This window comes from Apis florea, unplaced genomic scaffold, assembly GCF_048593485.1.
Source record: "Apis florea isolate Af1SG1 unplaced genomic scaffold, ASM4859348v1 contig_3360_pilon, whole genome shotgun sequence".
NCBI lineage: Eukaryota > Metazoa > Arthropoda > Insecta > Hymenoptera > Apidae > Apis > Apis florea.
The window spans coordinates 42,843-61,575 of NW_028256742.1; the positions used below are offsets into that span (position 1 = coordinate 42,843).

Consider the following 18,733-nt stretch of genomic DNA (forward strand, 5'->3'; position numbering starts at 1 on the left):
TCCCTCCCTCGACGAAGGAACGTAAGCGTACAACAATGTCGGCCTCGTCAGATTTCGCCATTCGTCTTCTGATTCGGGGAACGGTGGAGAAAAAGTGCACGTATATAAGCTACGAATCGTCTGGAGCTCGTAATAAATTCAGTTTTGCTAGTGATGATCGGTAGATTCGTTTCTTTTTTTTTTTTTTTTTATAATAGAACGTCTGATCTTGTTATTTCGTCGGTTTTTAATTATGAATATTCATGACAGATCTGCAAATATTTGTCGAATTTATGTTAATCAATTATTATATTCGAATATTCATTTTGTTTCTATTGGATTCTCCAGCCCATTCGAGCATAAACGAAATTTCCCTTTTAATAATCTTAAATGTAATTTCGGTTATTATTAGGAAACTTGGCGATTAGATAGGAAAAATTTTATATTAAAATAATCAATTCTTTTTCTAAATTTTCAAAAGTGCACGTATTTCCTTCTAAACTCTTTTATAAAGTAACTCAACTGATTATATTATCAAATTATTAATTTTTATAATTTTTAACTCAAATCGATGATTCTCCAGATTAATTATTTCAAATGTAAAGATAAAATATCATCAAAAATAATATAAATATCAATACTCGATAAAAAGAACGAGAAGGAGTTTCAAGACAATCTAATAAAATAAATAATACACAGATATCGAATAAAAATAAATATTCATTCGCCAAAGATTTATACTAATTTATCGATCGATCAACAAATTTCTCTCCCTCAAAAATCTACCTTTTAATCACTCGACAGCAAAATTAATTAAAAAATCCGCGGAGAAGAAAACGGATCCCCACGCGCATTTCCATACGCTCGAGACGAGCCGTCCATAAATTGGCTCGTGCCCTGAAACACCTCAACCTCACCGTGCCCGAACGAGAGCAGATATGGGCGAGCGATATTTCTCTCAAGGGGGACAAACGATTCCAAAACGAATCGTCGAAACGTCCGCTCCTGTCCGCGTCTAATCCTCCTTACTTTCGCGGCGTGGCGAAAGGAAGTTGGCCGATTAATTGAAACGGGAGAACTTTTTGAAGTGCGAGCCGGATACGCCTCGCCGTATCGTTTCCGAAAGTCGTTAACGAGCCGCCCGAATCCAATGTCTCTCTCGGCGGCAATCCGCTTAATGAACCGTGGTCACACCACGCGAACGATCTTTTATTTCCGTCGGCCATCCTCCCTGCCGTTTCGTTTTTTGCGCATCCACTGCCTCCCACCGCTTCCTCGCAATTTGTATTTTCGGCGTCGTAAACACGTCCGTCGCGTATCGCGCACCGCGTCCCGCCGCGTATTTCAGTCCCCGTATATAAATCCGTTATTCAACACGCCATTAAGTGCTCGACTCGTTGGAAAGTAGGGGGAGGGGGAGGGGGGGGTGCGAGAGGGAGAGAGGTGGAAAGGGGGTTGGCCGCGAGAGGAGGAAGAGAGAAGGACAACGGTCGTAAATCGCAATTACGAAGCGGCGCGCTTGAGAATTTGTCGCGCGGGATCTAAGCGTTGCTGCGAGGGAGGGAAGAGCACGAGGAATCGTCCGAGACGTGGACGCCCTGGACCACCGTCGAGAGTACAGTGCACCACGTTTTTGCCGCCTCCTTTTCTCTTACGTGTATATATATATGCATATATACATTTGGTCGAGCTCCTTTTCCACCGAATATCAAATTTCTCGAACCGATACGTGATCAATGATATTATTTAGCAAAAGTATGTTGATGTTTCTGTCTTGGATATTTCATAAAAGTGACGTTGGGAAATGTTGTTATTCTACTTGTATTCTTGAACGTGTTACAAGGAACGAAGGGGAGGATGAAAGACACGAGGATGACGTAATAAAGGGGTAATATACGTCGTGAAGCTGGGTGATGGGCGACAAAGAGGCACGAATCACCTTCAATTCCATTTCCATCGTTAGAAATGCAAATTAATAGGGAATGTTAACGATGATATAGAGCACTCGTGCGCACAAGCCGCGGAAACAGGCTCTTATAACTGTCTGGGACCACAAAGGGAATGCATTAAGTGCAACTGACTGTGAAGCTTTGACAAAAGAATAAAAGATCACGCGTGTATATCGGTGAGACCTGTATTTCCGTTTCTCCTGTTATTTGCTCAATGTTGAGATAAGCACATCAACCGTACGTATCATAACATGCGATTTGCTGGCGCTATCTTCGTGTCTCCGTGAAGAAAGAACGCGGAGAAAAGATACGCATCGTTAAGCGCCACGATATCACACCTTTCGCGGTGTGAATTTTTCTAAATATATTCGAAACGATATTTGAAATCATTCTATTTGATCTTTTATTTAATATTCTTTAATAAAGCTATTTAATAGAATCGTAGAATTAATCTAGAAAACCATTTGGAGACTATCGAAAAGGAATTATATTGGAAATATTCTAAATACAAAAATGAGTAATCCCTCGACGATTTTTTCCTTTTAAAATCTACTGAAAATTCTTACATAATAGCTAACTTACTCACATTCCTAATAAATTTCTCTCTACCTTTCGATTCGTTACCTGGAACCAATCAAACCGGTCCCTCCAAAGAGGAAAAAAATTGAAACGCTCCTTCTCCTGCTCTTCCAAAATAATCACACTAAGAAAATACAGTAAAATTCATCACGAATCACGGAGACATTCCTTTTTAATCGCTAATTTACTCGTGGCCGTAATAAATCTCTTCCCCTTCATCGATTGGGGACGGTTCCGAGTGGTCCCTCCGATAAACATTTCAATTAGAAACGTATTAGGGCCCGGCACGCGAGAGCCACCCACGTGGAAAGGTCCGCCCCCTGGGGGCAGTTCGCGGGCCAGTGCCCGTGTATTTTCGTGCCGCCACCGTTCGAAAAATAAAAGAGGAGATCGCGTAGACGTCGAGGGACCACCCGCGAGTCGGCTTCCAGAATCGATAAGATAGAGCCGGATCGTGGCTTCGTTTCCTCCTCGTCCGGATCCATTCGTCTTTTTCTTTCTGGGACCCTCCCATCAAGTTCAGTCCACGTTCTCCTTTCCCGCATGGCCGACTTCGAGGATCGTGGCTGCGTGATATGGGGGATAAAAAAAAATTTCAAGATGGAATTTCGTGGACGAGGAAGGTTTTACGAGAAAATTACAGATTTAGAAAGTTGGGGGAGGGGAGGGGAAGCTTGACCGTGCAACGATCTCCTTTAAAATTAGTGGGTTGTTGCATTGTTCGTAACGGCGAGGGTGGAAGTTCCGATGGAATTATGTGAATCGTATTATATACGGGGCTCGATGGATGGGAGCGGGACAATAATTTGGAAGATCGTGCACCGTTGCCTGTTTGCTCGTAATAAATAACTGAACGAGCTTTTTGTTGTCCGGCGAATTACTTCCATCCCGATCGATTATCGCGGCCAGATAGATTCTCCCCGAGTCTGAAAGAGAGCAGATACAACAATAGCCGGCGGGGGAAGCGGGGAGGAGGGTGGTTCTTTCAACGTTTTGCTCCAACCATCCCCCTCGTGTTTCCTCGCGGTTATTATTTGCTACAGCGCTGTGTACGGTGGAAACAAGTGGCCGCCACGACGCGAATCTTTCTTCCGGCAACGCGTGCCTTCTTTTTCGGATGGAACTACGTTTGTTGCTGATTTATACGCTTTATGCCGGTAAGGAGATACATCTGGGGAACATATGTCAGCTTGTTGTTAGTATATATATATCTTGTATATTCTTAAAATTTATTAATATCTGATATTTGATAAAAGAAGAAAGAGAATATATATTGTAAGAGTAAATGTTGCAATAAGACGTGTATTTTATTACAAATATTATTTTATATACGGAGTAATGTTGATATATTGGTGGAACATTTTTGAAAAGGTTAATTTTAGAGAGTAAAACAAAAATAATAATTAGTATACAAAAAATCTAGACCTTTCAAAAATGTTTCACGAAAATATATCATTATTGTAATAATCAAGGATAATCTATTTGGCTATAATGTATAATAGGAAAAAGCAAAGATTATAGAGAAATTACTTTTAAAAACGTATTTATAAATAAAGAAACGTTTAATTTTTATGAAATTAAATAATATCCTGCAATTCTATATAATTTCTGGCGATAAAGATTGGAAAATATCTAGATTACGTCATCGATGATATATCGCGAGCTTCGACGTGAATTTTCGACGGATGACAGCGAGGAACTCATCGATATCGGAGAAATATTAAGGCGATACGCTCGAGTGATCCCATTGTACCAACTGCCTCGGTGTCGAGAGCAACGAAAATAGGTAGGTCGTAGATCGATGACGAAAATGGTCCTGAAAAGATCGACCTATTTCCACGAACGGAGCTATGAATATCCTTCGATCAAACTTTGCTTCCATATCGCGACGTTGGTTGAAAACTTCTTTGATCTTTTCTCAATATTGTTTTCTTTTTGTGCGAGGATCAATGAATGAAGGAAAAAAAAAAAAAAAACTTCGTTCTATTTTCATAAAATTTTGAAATTGATCCTAAATATTCCATTATTCCTGACATTAAGATAAATTTATCAAATAAATGAAGATTTATTTAAATATAGAAATTTTATTGATAAATAGATAAATAAAATAAAAAAATAAAATAATAAATAAAAGAATTGAAGATATTTTTGAAAAAAGAAAAACTCAAAATCGAGTAAATCGTTTTAGTTTTATTTTTTTTTACTATATTACTTCGTTGTATTAATTGTTAATTGTGTGATTTTTAAAAACATTGATATTCTCGTATAAAAGAATATATCATGTAAAATTATCACGTACAATAACATCATTTTGAAAATGAATTATATTAATATATTTTAATAATGTGGGTTCTTTTTAAATCAAGAAAAAAAAAACGAATTTCAATAATAATAGTAAATAATTATACTATTAAAAATAGACATATGTAAAAGAAATACATTTATATTACTTATTTACAAATGAAAATTTTATAATAATAATTTAACTGTTTCGTTATATAACAAAAAGAAAGAGAATAGATTATTAATTATAAAATAATTTGAAGATATAATATTTTCGTAAAATACGTGCAAATAATCTTTGCTTTTTTAAAATAAATCTATCATTTCTAATATATTCTTTCTTTTGTTCTATTTTTTTTTTTAAACTATTATTATTCAAAAATCACTGTCGACTTCTGAATAATTAATTAAAAACAAGTATAATATAAATATTTGATATATACGAAATCTTATCAATTGTTGATATATCGAAACAAAATTTTACGAGAACATTTTACCAAACATATTTGGAAATTTGTTAATAAAAATTTAATAAGAAACAATTATTATAGACAGATCAATTACCCCTGAGAAATAATGCTCAATTTTTAATTTCCTTTTTCTCGACAATGGAAATATCGGGAAAATTTTTAAATACAGCAATTTTATTAACTAATCAACTATTATATCCCCAAACCATTTATAATTCCCGATACAACTGCCGATACAACAAAGCATTCAATTCACCGCAAGGATTTCACTCTACAACGGTAATCACGAATGTCGATCGAGCCATCGAATGCTGTAGCAATTCTCCTCCCCCGGTGGTTAATTTTTTCCATCATTCCCGTGCATTAACGCGACACAATGGTTATAATGCGGATCTTTAATTCCAGTTTCCGAGCTCGGTTTCCGTCCCACTTGTCTGCGATCATCGAGCCTCCTCTGCATTGTCAGTTTCTCTTGCCAATTATTCCACTCCATTCCCCGCCGCGGCTCTCTCCGTTAATTCGCAAGCGGGAAAAGCAACGAGAGGCGAAAAAAGAGAGAGAGAGAGAGAGAGAGGGGCAGCAGAGAGAAGGAAGGAAGAGGGGAGCAATTTCCACCGGTGAAATCCATGAAAAGAATGGTGTTTGCCCACGATTCACGATCATATCGAGAAGCGGCGTTCGAGCCGAAAGAAAGGACGAACACAAGAGGCTTGTTTGGTTACAAGGAGGGAAGTCAAAGGGAAGTGTAGAGAAGCAGCGGGAGGGGATATGCGCGCGTAACTTGTGTCCGACTAAAGCCGGGTGACTCCTATCGATCGTTCCATTTGATATTCCGCGTTGAAACTCGGTTAAATATTTGACATACCGTGAGTGAAGGGAGGCGTTGCGGGGTGCACTGAGGGAAACGAGAGGGGTGGCTCGTAATATGTACTGAGCAAACGGCGGCTCGGCCCGGTAATCTGCAGCGTCAATGTAATATCCGCGAGATTCGGCTTGACACGGGAGAGTTAGCGGGCGAGGCAAAGTTTTCAGAAGCCGCGCCAACCATCCTCGAGCCGGTACCAGCTCCGTTTGTTCCCTTGTTTGCTACAAAGGATCGCGAGAAGGTGCATGAGAATGAATTTCGTTAATAGGGGACGAATGGCATAATGGGGAACGTTTTTCCTTTTGCGAGGTTACCATGTGCTCAAGTGTATACAAATGTGTAGATCTAGATTTTTTTCGATATTCCGTCGACGAGAAAAAAAAGTTTGAAATTTATTTCGGGGAGAAGAAGAATTGTTGGAATTATTTAGAAGAGATAATTTATTGAGATATAATGTGAATAGGCCTTGTTGCAATTGTTAGACTGTGACAATTACTAAATCATTTTTGTTCAATTTAATCTTTACGAATAAGTAATTTGTAATAATATAAATTTCATCTAGATTTACACGATAAAATTACTTTTGCAAATACAATATAATTCGATAATTGTAATAATTGTGATCAGAATTTTGTTTCTAAAGAAAAAGTTACAATATGAAATTCAATTATTAATAATTATAACGAATAATAAACTGCTCGACAGTGGTGAAAACTTGTAACGATGTAGAGTGACGAGCAAACGAAACATAAAATTTCAGGCGTACACACGTAAAGTATGTAATTTCCAATTTAACAGTGGAATTACAAAATGATTTAATAACCGAATCTAAAAACTGAAACAACATTTTTGTTCTCAGCTACGTTACACGGCCAAATAGGCGTGGAATCAATTCTTTCATCGAAAAACAATTTTTCGAAACGGCCTCGCGAAATACACCATCGATATAACGATATTTTATTCATTTTTTCGCGCGGAATTATCAACTGTCCGGATCGCGACACGCTTGTGAAAAGCGTTCAATCGGCGAGGAAGCACGGAAAACGAGCGCAATCACGATCTTTCGATTTTTGAAATCGAATTTACGGCCAGCCATCAAATATTTTCGCCGCCACATTTACCCCCGTGTTATAATATACGATTATTATAATTTATAAATTGCGCGGGAGGAGGAGGAGGGGGCGCGACTCGCCGTATTTCATTGGATCCATAGTGAAATTTCGTCGGAGTTGTCGCGGCCGTGGCAATTAACGCGTGAAATATATTTTCACGGGTAACGCCCGTTAATTGGGCCTCGATACACGGCAGTGCACGAAACCGTTTACCGTGGCCGCAAAATATGGACGATAAAAATCGAGAGACTAGATTGAGCGTAATCCTGGCTTCATTCGATTCTATAGTCGGGATGAATCACCGACCGAGTGTATCCCGAATGAAATTAGTTAGTGTCGTTCACCTTTTAATTATTGAGATTTTGTGTATAATGCGAAAATAATGTACAGGCAATTTTAAATATCGTCGAGATATTGAAAGAAATTTATTCATTGAAATGTTATATTTCAAAATAAGCTTTACGATTTAATTGTGTATAAAAACAATTATAAAAGCAAGACAATATACACAATTGATCAAATAATGAGGAATGTGAAATATTGTAAGATTTAAGAAATTTTTACGATATTTTAATCTTTTTGTAATATAATAAGGATATAATTTATAATGTTTTCCAACAGTGTATGTATAAATCAATTTTTTTGTAAGTGGAATATCATTTTGAGGGGATGAAATTAATTTCTAACAATATCAAAAATACAATTACATAGATTATAAATATTTAAATAAAAAAAATTTCCAAAATTGATAAAAATTTATCTTCCAAAACTAAATTATATATAATTCATTCCATAATAAATCGCGCAAACTTTCGTTAAAATCAGATTTTTCGAGGTAGTCATAAATTTCCTTCTGAAATAAAAAAAAAAAGGAAGCGTCACGAAGCAAACAGACGTTTCCTCATCAATTCCGGAGACGAGGAAAACATTTCCGTTTTTACCGAACGTGACACGCGAGGGGAGAGGCCTCGTCGCTTCTCCCTTGCGTCACCGGAAGGAAGTCAGTGTGGTTGAAGAAGACGGTAGCGTATGGCTATAGCAAAACGCGAATTATGTCTCTTACTCGCTCCCCGTAATCCCCTTCCCGTATCACCGACGGGGATGCGCTTAACTTCTCGTGAGGCCTCCAACGTGTTACGTGGCTGTTTGTTAATTCACGCGACGGTGTCATTGTAAAGCATCGTCTTCGCCAAGTGAAATACACGGCCCCAACTCGTAAAGTGTATCGCATCGCTTATGAAGTTTATATTGCTTATGAATATACTCGCTCGACCGCGCGATACCCCGAAGTGCGCTCCTCGAATCCACGTATTTTCAAGCGAGGTTTAGGTCGAAATTGTTGCGCGGTCGTTATTTATACGAAGGGGGAAGATTTTCTCCTTGGGCTTGAAATGGAGAATTGTAACGGCCTTTTGTTACATTTGGTTCGGAACGGATGTTGAGAAGATTTGTTGGGTCGTGTGGGTCAGTTGTGGTCAGTAGTTGGGAAATTAGAAGGTAGGGTAGCTCAGTGTTTGTAGCTCGTGGATGCGAGGAACCAAAAGTAATTGTATCTAGAGATTTTGTTGATGCAATGAGTACAAAAAATAAGAGGTAACTTCAATTGTAACAGTTAACAAGTTGAATCCTCTACTGTATGAAATTAATTTGTTTAGAAAAAAGTATATTGTCAAAAAATGTTATTTAACGAAAAGAATATTTTTATTGAATCAATATATTTGATTTTATCTCTATTAATTTCTAAATTAAGTTATTAGTTATATGATTTATCGATGAATGGAATAGTATAATGCATATCACATTTACTCCAAACAAACGAGTCAAATAAAATTAATTGTATGTATGAATATAAACATACGAGGATGAGATAAATTTACTTAGATTCCTTTCAAAGTATAAAAGAAACTAGAAATCATATTGAATTAAGCGAATGTAATGGAACTGGTTCAAAGCTTTAATTTCTTTAAAATATACATATGTGTTTATTAGTCTGTATTTAAAGCAAACAAAATATTTTACATATTTACGAAAGGAAAATACATCCGTTCTTTGAATCAAGCGTGTATTATTTCATGTAGTTTAAGTTGTTCAAACGAAAGTTGCTGATAATTTGAATCAATACAAGATATATATGATGACGGTTGCACTTTGATATATCAAAAAAGTTGTATCACGTTCAAGAATTCTCGAGCATGTGCAAAGAAGAATCGAACTGAAAGAGACCAAGTGGCGCGTTTACGTAGCACGCTCCTCTCTTCAGGTGTGTACGAACTCCTGCAAATATTTGCCGAATCTTCCCGCACTATTTATTTATCTGACCTGTAGCGGTAGGATTGCACGTGACGGTGGACGAGTGTGCGGGATCTCGTGTTTGTGAACCGTGGAGGAAAAGAGACACGAAAAGGGGACAGAAATCTAACCAGCGTGGCCAGAAAATCAGCTTTTTGAGGGAATACTTGGAAATCTAACCCTCTGAAACAACAAAGACACGCCACTTTTGCAAGCCCACCTGGAAAACCTTTCTCGCAATATTTATTCTGAAGAATGACTATCGATTGAATGCTTATGACCCTCGATTCCAAATCCGTCTTCTCAGATCTTGACTTCTCCAATCCCATACAAAAGATCTCGATATTTCACTCACAATTCTCTATAACGTTTATTTCAATATTTTAGACTTTCTGTAAGTTTCTACGTTCTTTCTAAAAAAATTTACTCGATGTTTTTCGGATAATCTTTACGCTCTCCTTTACAATTTCACTTCGCTCTCATCGTTGATATTTTGAGTAGAATTTATTCCAACTTTCAAATTCTTAGAGATCGCTCAACAACAAAAAGAAGAGCACAGAATCATCTGATCGAGAATAAGATCCATAAGACGGACGCGGTAGAAAGACATAATCTCCCTCCCTGGAAAGAGAAATTCTTCGCGCTCGCAAAAAGCAAGAGTTTCGCCTATAACCCACGTCACTCCGCGAAATCGTAACTCTTTCGCCCCGTTATTTGACTTGGCCTGTTATACACCGACTAATACATCCTCGAACGAAACTTTCCGCCGGCGCCACGGGCGAATCAAAATTATACCCGGATAATCCAAACTTCTCTCGTCCGTGTAAAAAACTCACGAGGCGAGGGGACGAGGCGAAAGGAAGGAGAGAGCGTGGTGGAAACAGGCGCCAAAACTGTTCGACGCGACGAATGATCCTCGTGAAACGCGTGTCCTCGTGCAGGGCTGCCAACCGACGACACCGCTGGCCGCCGAGCATTTGATCATGGAACGGGACACCTCTTCTAATGAACACCCCACCCTATTGTTGCCGCGGTATCTCTCCATTATTTTTGCAGCGTTATTAAAAATCCAGTCCCGGGACAAAGAATTCGACAGCCATTGTACCCTCGTCGAGTCCGCGCTTTTTGTGCTCGCCACGCTAAATGTCAATGAATCTTTCTTTCTCCCTCTCTCTCACTTTGTATTCTCTCGTCGTTTCCATTCTTTCGTGTATCCAGAACGTCCCATCGTTCCCGCCTCCAGCTTCGTCTCCTCTCGATGTCCTCTGGGCATCGCGGAAACCGGGTGCTCGACTACGAGGAATCAATTCGTAAGGGGTGTCGTCACCCCTATCGTCGATTCTGCAACCGAACGGTCGTTTCGTTTCGCTTTTCCTCGAACCGCGGACCCTTTGTGGATTGGGAGGTTGTAATAAGAACGGAGAGTATGGGGGTATGGAAAGTCGGGGACGATATGGTTCGATATGGTGCTCCCTTTTTTTTTCTTTTTTTTTAGGGAATTGTCGTCGTGGATGCAGACCACACGATTCCTCCTGCGTATCAAGAAATATGGTAGGGGGGGGGGGTTTAATTTTCGTTTCTGGGATAATTGACGTATAGAGCGAGGGTGAGTTTAATGAACAGAAGAGGAGATATGTAGATTTGTTATTTCGCGGAGTGACAGGTTTTTCGGGGGGCAACACGGAGAGCGAGCCTTTAATCTCCCGTTCCCGGAATAATTGGAATATTTCGAACGAGTCGGAGGGAATGTACATATCCGTTTTAGAAAATTATCTGTCCCTTGTCGTTCGCGATAACAACGGCCTTTAATCTTTTCTCGTCGAATATACCGCCTTCACAAACATTTGGCCAGTTATAAGATCCGAATGGACGCAACTGGTGTATATACACGGGAAAAAAGAAAAAAACGAAACGAAACAGATGGTACGCGTCGAGCACAATCGAGAGGGATTAACCGATAACGAATTTAATTTCATCGCACGTATCGAAATTCTCCATCAAGAGAGAGAGAGAGAGAGAGAGGTTCGAAATTTCCCAACGAATTTCATGAATTTCCCACGAAATTTCAAATCGGCGTTAAAACGATTACCCTGCCCATCCAATCCTTCCCGAATTCGAGGATCGGAATCATAGTGACTCCACTTTGAACCTCCGATTTTCATCGCATCAATTATTAATACATCCGTGTTATCGTGGCCGTTTTCAGGCAAATCGAACGAACAACACGGGTCGGCAACAAGCGTGGACCAGGTGCGCGACGAAGATATCCTGAAACCGGGCTCGCTCGAGAAAGAAGAGAAACGACGAGAGGGGGAGGATCGTTGTTCGAGGAGAGGGGGTGGTTTCGGGGCATGGATACCACGGGTCTCTACGGCCACGGTAATGGTTATAGCGCCATCGCGTGCAATCCCATTAGCACCGATGCAATTTACCCGATCTATCACACCCTATTAAGCGGTGCGCTTTCCACCCCCGCGGCCGCCCTCGATCGCTTAACGCTCGTTTTAATCGAGTTTGCGCAACGTGGTGTGGCGCTGCGCGCTTTTCGCCCGACAATGTTTTTCCCGATCCGGGGCGGGTGGAGGGGAGGGAAAGGCTGGCGACGACCACGACGAGGAGGATGTTCGACGACCCGCGTCACGGGAGGAGAGCCGGCCAGGATTCTTGGGCGCGGCGCGGACGAACGAGAGCGGGATCGTGGCACCGATGGATAAAAGGGCGAACCGAGTCAGCGAAACCGAAAAGGTTTCCGATAATTAAACCCGGACCCGATCCCCGGCTTGGCTCGGTTCGCTGACCTTTTTAGCCGACTCCGTCGAGCGTATCACGATTTTTCCCGGCAGAATTCCTCCACGCCGTAATCGATGCTGCAAGTATGTATAGGTTAGCTTGGAGAGGTTGGGCAGATTGTTGTAGAATTCGATACGGGGAATTTCCGTTTTTTGACTGATTTGATTAGGTTAATTTGTTCGGGTCGATTAGTTGGAGAGAAGTGAAAACTAGGAATACTTTTTTTAATTTTATCGTTCAATTGATCGAAAGAAATGTCTTGTGCCAAGATGTATAGAAGAGGAAATTGTGTTGATAAACAATTGATGAAGCAAACTAACGACAATACTTGATTATACTTGAAGTATAAAATAAATGTCTATTTAAGTTTCGAGTAGCATAGAATCGTGGACAATTACTATTATCGTTGCTTCTAATAAAATTCCTAGGAATCTGAAAAAAGATACTATTCGTTCTTAAATTAAAACGTAGGTAACGATCTCTCTAATCTCGCCAATTTCTCCATTTTATTTTCATCGAAATAGAGGAAGAGAACGCGTGTCTTTGATGGTAAAATCGTCGAAGCGGGATACTTTGGTTTTTAGAGGTTTTCAAACGGTGAAATCGTGGATTCAAACGCGGTTATCCGGATGTGGAACTCGATCCGCTAATGTACAATGGAACCGTGCCTATTGCCGGAAGCGTTATCATCGGGTTACCAGGGGAGATGCTCGCAATTACGGAATGGAATCGATGTATGGAATCGTGATGCTCGAAACCTCTCGACCGATGCTCACGGAATGGCTCTTTGCCGCCTGATACGAGATTAACTTGCCCGGACGTGGATTAAAGAGACAATAAATTCGGCCAGTCGACGATGCGTGATCGTTCTTTGAAAGGATTTCGTCGTTCGTTGGAGCGATGGAGCTAGTAATCCATTCGAGATTTTTTTTTAATTAATATTCTAGAGCAGTTGGAATTTATGAATTTCTGAAGGATTTTTATTTATTTTCTCTTTTTTTTTTATTTTTTATTTTCTCTGTCGTTTAATCTTCTTCTTCTTTTCTTTTTTCTTTTTTTTTTTTTGCAAAGGGAAGAGATTTGAAGATTTGAGAATTAAAGTGTCGGGATTAATAAGAGAGGAATTTAAACGTTTCGAGAGTTCTTTGAATTCACGATCAGTTCGAAAACTTAAAGATTCAATATAGTTTAATTTCCTTTCGTGTTACAAAGGTGATACGAAAACTTCAAAAGTGGAGTTACGAAAGGGTAAAAGATTGAATCCATGTAAAAAGGAATTTCATGATTTAAAGATAGACTTAATTTAAATATCTTGCTTTGTGTCCTCTCCTCATTCAGAGATCTTCAAAACGTCAAAGCTTCGCATTATTCAATCTTCCACTAACCATAGCTGGTGATTTAATTTTAAAAACAAAATGTTATAAACAGTTCTTCACAAGTGAACTTTTAAGACGACATTTGCATAACTTACTCAACTTGTCGAAATCTTCGATGAGATAAACTTCTAACAAATCCCGACACTTCTCCAAACGAAATCCATAGAAATTATAAAGGCGTTAGAAGCCACCTCACCTCACCCCTTCGAGGAGGAAGTTTAAACCCATGGCGCGCAGGATGTTGTTTGGAAAACAGTCTTTCGGCACTTAGCACCGCCGGCTGCTCGAAAGACGAGGGTGGCCTTGAAGGGAGAGTGGGTGTATCCGACTCCTCCTCGTAACGTCAGCTGGTCGGTGAGTGAGTTGCGACGATCCTCGCCTCCCTGACGTCGATTCCGTCGAAACTCGAACGACGTGAACGGAAGGGGCTTATGGGAGGAGGAGGGACGTTCACGCCAGCTGTTGCTATTCGAAAACGGTGGTTCTTCCTTTCATCCCTCAACCATGCCTCCTTTGACCCGGTTGTCGATCGTGGAACGTGACTGGGGTTGACTATCACGACTCGCGAAATATTGATAGCAATTTGGCAGATTCGATATTGATTCGATTACGAAAGGTAAAAGTGGATAAATTTGAATGAAATTCGCGTGTCGAGCTGGTCCTTGACAACCTTTCGGAATGGATTTACGAGGAATTTTCAACTTAATATTTTTAACGTTGGAAAGAAAGAAAGAAGGAAAGAAGTATTGGAGAAAAGTCTATTATTTTTGTGTCAGCTGTTTCTTAAAGCTTCAAAAATGGGAAAACGGAGGGAGGTATGTTTGACAGTTACCCAATTTTTACTGGATCCTTATTGTAATTTTTCCCGAAAGAGTTTGATTTTTCGATAAACGGATTAATAATATCAATGTATTATAGCTTGATTAAACCAATAATTCTATTTCCATTGCATGAGTAATTGTCGTGCAATAATTGTTCCATAATATAAAGGAAAAAAGAATAATTATTAAAATTCGATCTCTCAAAATTTCTTCAAACTGTCGCGATATTCCCCCCCGCAACATCGTAAAAAGTTCTACTCCACATTCCAAAATCTTTCGCGTCTCGCTCAATCTCCGCACGGTAATAAAAGCCGAAATCAAATTTCGCGGCGAGATTCCGTGGCCCGGTTTCCCAACTTCACGTACACAAATGCCTGCGACTTACCCCGAGGATCTAGGCCGGTTTACGGTCTTCGACTCGAGCGCGCAGCCTTGAATACAAATCGCCACCGATCCTTCGGGACAAATCCCGGGGAGGGCGTTTACGCGAGTCCACTTAAAGCGAAACTCCTGGACGCACGGTTATTTTCCACGGGCGTCCATAGGCCCAGGCCCTCGAAAACGGTTCCTGGCTGTAATCATCTCGTTACGCGCGCATTGTGCGCCTTTGGTAAAATCAGAGTCAACCCCCTCCCCTCCCTCTCCTCCACCATGGACTGTGCCGCTTTTCGACTCGCCAACCCCCCCCCCCCCTCCCGCCACCATGGCGCCCGAAGCGTCGTCGATGATTACACGGGGTGCAGATGAGGACGCGGTGTCTAATCAGCTGGCGCATTGTGAGCACGCGAAATTACAGGAGATGCGGATGGATCACGTGCCATCACGTGAGGAAGGTAACGACGAGTGGTGGTCGGTAATTAGTAGGTTGTGACAGTTCAATGATAATCCGGGGGCCACCGATCCTCTCTTCTCGCGGACAGGTGTGGGACGTTATTTCACGCGGGAAGATGGTTTAGTCTTCCTGGATGAGACGCGTGTGGGGGATAAGGAACGTCATCAAGGATCGATGCGTGATTTATCACTCAACGTCACTTGGACGTTGGCGGCTGTTGGACGGCCGTCGTTTCGTGACACAGATCATTGAGATCGATATTGTCGAGGTATCGAGTCGTAAAACTTTCGTGATGCGGGGATAAGGGATGCATTGTGCGGAATTGATATTCGGAATGCATATTTTGTTTTTTAGAAACAAAATTTTTGGTCCAAATTTATTTCTTTGATTTTTAATGCCTTGAACGATATACTCGTAGTCATTCAATAATTTAAAAAAAATAAAGTAATTCTTATTTGAAATTAACAATGATTAAATTCGTAAGATAGAAATTTACAAATATCAGAAACTAATTTGATGTAATTTTACATTTTACATTTGTTACAAAAATTCTTGAATTTTATTTAAATTTCAATTTCCGCAATTCTCCGGAAATTTGAGCACAGTCCTTTTCTTTGACAAATTATACACATCTCGTTTTAAACTTTATTATTTTTTATTATGCCAAAGACTCTACTAATCTTGAAAATTATTAGTATAGAGAATAATACGAAAAATTGTTATTGTAATTAATTAAAAAAAGAAAATTTGGATTGTTTAATAACGATCGTTCACACGACATCACATCGCTGTAAGAGTCCTGTAGAAAAGATCCAGCTCGTGAGTCGAGTCGAAGAATCGACGAACGATTAACTCTCGTAATCCCTGTATCTGAGGGTGGCGCGCGGTTCGATCGGAATAAAAAGGCGGAGGAGCTCGAGCCCCTTGGCTTCTGCGAGTCTATCTCGCAACAATCGAGTGAAAGAAATCGGTTGCGGGGGAGGATTCGAGGGATGAAAGGAGGCGCGGCAGGTCTGGCCGATCAACTCGATGCGTAAGCCGTGCTATTAAGGGCGGCAAGTGGGTGCATCTGTCTGGGCAAACGCGGGCTTAGTTCCAAAATCCGAGTGCAAACAGAGAGGCTGGGTTTCTCCGTCGATGAGTCTTTCTACACGAGCGAAACCGCTCGAATTTCAGAGCCGCGGGATCGCTCTGTTAGAATCGGCTCGAAACGTGTGTGCGAGATCAGCGCAGGAGAAGGTGGTTCGGCATTTTCAACCGGCATCGCGATCACCGGCTGGATTTTCAAACGGAGATACTGTCTCAAAGGAGTGGATTTCAGGTTGAGGAGTTTCTTTTAAAGAGGAGATTTGTTGCTGGAAAGCGGGCATGTTCCGCAGATAAAATCGAGGGCGTTGGTCGTCGAACGTCGCTTGAACGTTCGAGCCGATAACGAGGACGGATAGCTCGTAAAGTGGTTGACATCGAGGCGGAGGCGAATTCGCGATCTGATTTCGGATAACGTCTGGTTTTGATAAGTAAATAGCGACGGGTGTAAGTTGTCGCGGATAGGCGGGTACTCGAAGATCGGTTGACACACTCTGTATCTGTTCCCCCTTGATTTTTTTTCCCTGATCTAGATGGAGAATTCTTTTGGGGCCACGTGCGAATGCAACTCGTAACGTGTCTTTATTGGAGATTAAATTCGAAGGATAAATCTAAATGCCCGAGGTATGCATGAAATATTCATAGGTAGCTTTGAATTTTAATATAATTTATCGTAAATATTAATTCACTTTGAAAATATTAAATCTGTTGGGTTGTTTAGAAAATAACATAGTATCAAATCCACGAGTATTGAAAAAAAAAGAAAAATTATATTTCTTGATATCGAAACGACGTTCTAAAATTATTAAACTTTATACTACTTAGAAATTACGATAGTATCGAAGCCATAAGTGTTGCAGAAAATAAAAAAAGGAAAAAAAAATGACTTCGACGTTTTATTATATAGTTTTTAAGTAGAATAAAATTCAATACTTTTAAACAACAGTTTATTTTATATTCACTGTAAATTGCGATAAAATTGAAATTGGAATAGCGTCCATAAGAGGAAAAGAATAATATTTTCTGTTATATTCCACGCAGATTATCAGATTGTGATAACCGAGGTGGAATTTGTAGCGGCATAATAACACGTCTACGTAACCTTAACTAAAAGTAACGAGACTTGTAAGGGGGAAAAGGAAACATTAAGCTCACGTGTTTCGAACTCTAAAGCGGTTTTCAACCCCTGGCGAGGAGGGAAGGGCCGAAAGCAAAGATGTTATTCTTCTTCCTTAACTCATACATATTTCGCGGCGAAGACGTCCCCTCCACGCCACGAATTACAAATCATCTTGTACAATAATGGAAGGGGATTCCCCTTGTTCTTCAAGAAATCACAAGCCCGGTGAATATCTTCAGTCAAGTATACAACCGTCTTGCGTCGACCAGAGAGCTCGAAAACTGTGCGCTTGATTGCGTCGATAATTCTTCGTATCGGGGAGATTGAAGTATTTATTCACATAGAATGAACTCTCGATTGTTTATATAAAAAAAATATTAATCTATATATAATTATTAATTTAAATTATTAATTTAACAAATATTCCAATTTAAATTTTATAAAAATTATTGCACGACAGAAAGAAGAGTATGAAATATATACATATATATGACTCACGAAAAAAATAATATATAAATACCATAATACCAATCTCCTCGATAATATCGAAAAAAATCAAGACATCAAACGAGACACAATCGCAGACACAAGTCAAAAAGGTACACCTGTCTTCCTAATAACGAAATAATTATCAACGGTTAAAAAAAAAGAACACTCACCTAACAACTCTCAATATCTCCATCTCCCTAATCCTTCCCCTTCAACTGTCATCGATACACCTTTCCTCTCGCCGCTCGATTCGACGTGTCCTGGTAATTGGAGTGTGTTGGAAATAGGTTTGTTAAAGTTCAGGAGAGGAGAGCCTCGATCAGTTGCCTCTGGCCGGGAGGGATCAGCTTGGAGACCTTGGGGACGATAAAGTCTAGGCACACACCGAGATCTCGTAGATTCTGTCTTGTCGTCCCTCGCCGATCCCCCGATCGCGTCTGAATCCTCCCCCACCCCTCGCACCGCCCCCCTCCCCCCGCATGGCGGGAGTTTAATTAGGCCCCGCTTCGAGATATCGCGAGATCAGCAGCTCGTTAGCATGTTTTAATTGGCGGCTGTCAGTGAGATCGTTGCTCGCGATAAGCGCCTCCTCTCTAACCAGTCCTCCGGCCCGGTGACAAGACTCTACGTGTAGCCAGGCTGCTGCTTACCACTCGCGAGACACACGGCGGACAGGCAAAGAGGTAGGAGGGG

The 18,733-nt window shown here is 40.4% G+C and overlaps 1 long non-coding RNA gene across 1 annotated transcript in view; it reads right to left on the bottom strand.

The window, feature by feature from the left end:
* LOC147657040 (uncharacterized) overlaps nucleotides 1–18,443 on the bottom strand; it is a 56,900-nt gene extending 38,457 nt beyond the window's left edge. Inside the window, exon 1 of the long non-coding RNA XR_015293209.1 lies at nucleotides 18,211–18,443. This is a non-coding gene — a long non-coding RNA (uncharacterized LOC147657040). The remainder of the gene's footprint in view (nucleotides 1–18,210) is intronic.
* Nucleotides 18,444–18,733: the final 290 nt, after the last annotated feature.